This window comes from Drosophila tropicalis, unplaced genomic scaffold (genome assembly GCF_018151085.1).
Source record: "Drosophila tropicalis isolate 14030-0801.00 unplaced genomic scaffold, ASM1815108v1 contig_383, whole genome shotgun sequence".
Lineage (NCBI taxonomy): Eukaryota > Metazoa > Arthropoda > Insecta > Diptera > Drosophilidae > Drosophila > Drosophila tropicalis.
This window is the reverse complement of record NW_027172844.1, coordinates 1-2,426: the sequence shown is the minus strand read 5'-3', so window position 1 is coordinate 2,426 and position 2,426 is coordinate 1. Positions and strand designations below refer to the sequence as shown.

The 2,426-nt window shown below is 41.7% G+C and overlaps 1 long non-coding RNA gene across 1 annotated transcript; it reads right to left on the bottom strand.

The window, feature by feature from the left end:
- Positions 1 to 177: 177 nt before the first annotated feature.
- On the bottom strand, positions 178 to 745 carry LOC137572537 (uncharacterized). The gene is made up of 3 exons (XR_011031700.1): positions 683 to 745; positions 297 to 616; positions 178 to 228 (listed from the first exon to the last, which is right to left on the bottom strand). It is a non-coding gene; the product is annotated as an uncharacterized lncRNA (long non-coding RNA).
- Positions 746 to 2,426: the final 1,681 nt, after the last annotated feature.

The following is a 2,426-nucleotide window of genomic DNA, read 5'->3' as shown; positions in this document are numbered from 1 at the left end:
TCAAAATAAAAATGACAATTGAAATTTGTAAATATTCAATTTAAATTATGATTTCAAATATAAATGGCGACTCTGCTCACAAGTCAAAGGCAGATTATCGATAGCGATTTAAGTTTAACACATGGATTGACAATTTCCTTTTCTTTCAATACTTCCAATACTTTTTAACTTTACCGTACTCGAGATGGTTTTTCTTATTTGCAGATTAATTGACAATGAACTCTCTTTCTTTTTGCATAAAAAAACAGGGAAATACCAGATCGATCATGATTTATGGTTTAGAACTTAGGACTTACGCATCCGTCCGGTCCGTCGAAGGCCTTCGTCGTCCGCTGGATGATGCTTAGGAATAAAATATTAGGTTAAATCAAGCGACTGGCATTCCTTTGCAACAAATTCGGTCCACGGGACTCTCAATCCGCAACGAAAAAACTTTCTCTGCCCGTATCCGATTCTGGCGGCTATTCCAAGCTAGTCAACTTCCTCGAAAAGTCTCTGTGCCCTTCACGGTGTGCAGCTTTTGAGCGGTGTCTCAACAGAAAAATATCTTTGCAAATTTACAGAATTCCAACTGTGATTCCTTTTTCCAGGTTTCCAAAATACAAATCAATTATGGCTAATTTTTAAACGAACTTGTTAGAAATTTACAATGATTCAAATATCCACAAAAAATATAACTTACGATAATAAGATTCACAAAACTGTAAATTAATAGTTGTCCTTGATGCTCCAAATTAGTATAAAGTTCATCATTAGGCTTGATGGCCGAGAAAATTTCAGATTTAATTTTATATATTTTTTCTTGAGGAGCGGCGTGGTTAAGGCGTCTAGCCAGAGCGGAAGTTCGTCAGAAAAGAGTGTGACCAATGCATGCGATCGCGCATGATACCTATTCGCTAGGGTTTCACTAGTAGAACTATCGAACTTCTAAGCTCAGCTGATCATTATTATCGACGCACTTACCCAACCCTTACTGAAATTCAAATTAACGCCTTAATTTTTAAAAATAAAACTAACGGCAGAAACTGGGCACTACAATTGTGCATCACGAGGCATGCTAGCGAGTGATTTAATTAACTTTGATCTATGGTGGAAGGGACCATCTTGGCTGCACGACTGTACACTATACTCAGAGACAATGAATAGACCACCAACTTGCTGCTCAATTCTCAAGCCAGCAGCAGAACTTGTTCGAGTGGTCGCATATGTATTCCGCTTCGTTCATCGAATCAAATCAAGCAAGTCTAAATATTCAGGACCTCTAAAGTTCGATGAAGTTACCAGAGCAAGGAAGTTTTGCCTACGACAGGCACAAAATCAATTCAATGACGATAGACAGCTGCTTTTGAGGAAGCAATCGGTGGAGCGACGATCAATTTTAAGCAAACTATCTCCCTTCGTTGACGAAGATGGAATTTTACGTGTGGGTGGACGTTTGGAAAGGTCGCAATTGCCTGCAGATGCCAAGCATCCAGTAGTTTTGCCGAAACAACATCGCCTTGTGGAATTGCTGCTGAAACATGAGCATAAGGTCAATCTTCATCATTGGATCATTGGCGCACGAAACCTTATTCGACGTATCACACATGAGTGTTTAAACTGTTTTAGACAGCACCATCACACAGCAAATCAGTTAATGGCCAATTTACCGGCTGTTCGAGTGCGACAAGCCTTTCCGATTATGCTGGACCTATCTTGTTGAAGGTTCACAAGGGACGAAACCCCAGGAAGGAAAAGGGCTACATTTGCCTGTTTGTATGTATGATTACTTCAGCTCTTCATCTGGAGCTGGCCACTGATCTCAGCACCGACACATTCTTGGCGGCATTAAAACGTTTTATGGCTCGTCGTGGGAAGTGCTCGCAAATGTATAGCGATAACGGGCGCAACTTTGTTGGTGCAAAACGTGCACTAGACGAAATGGTACAGCTTCTCGCTTCACGCGAGCACAATGATGTCGTTTCAAAAGCCCTTGCGGATCAAGGCATCAAATGGAATTTTATTCCTCCATATTCACCACACTGGGGTGGTAAGTGGGAGTCGGCAGTACGCTCGGTTAAGCTGCATTTGCGACATGTAATAGGAACCAACGTCCTCCCCTTTGAGCAGATGCACACATGCTCTCGCAAATAGAATCTGTCATTAATTCGCGACCATTGTGCACAGCATCGGATACTGAAATTGCCTACCTGTCACCGGCACATTTCTTAATTGGCAGAACATATACAGCAGTTCCTGAAGACGGCTATTTGCAGATTCCGACCAATCGATTGAGCTACTGGCAGCATGTTCAAGCAATGCTTCAAGGATTTTGAGGAAGCGTTGGCATCAAGAATACTTGACATCGCTACAACAGCGCCCGAAATGGACCACCAAGTTACTAAGTGGCGGGATGTTGAGGAACCAATTGTCATTTGACTTGCATT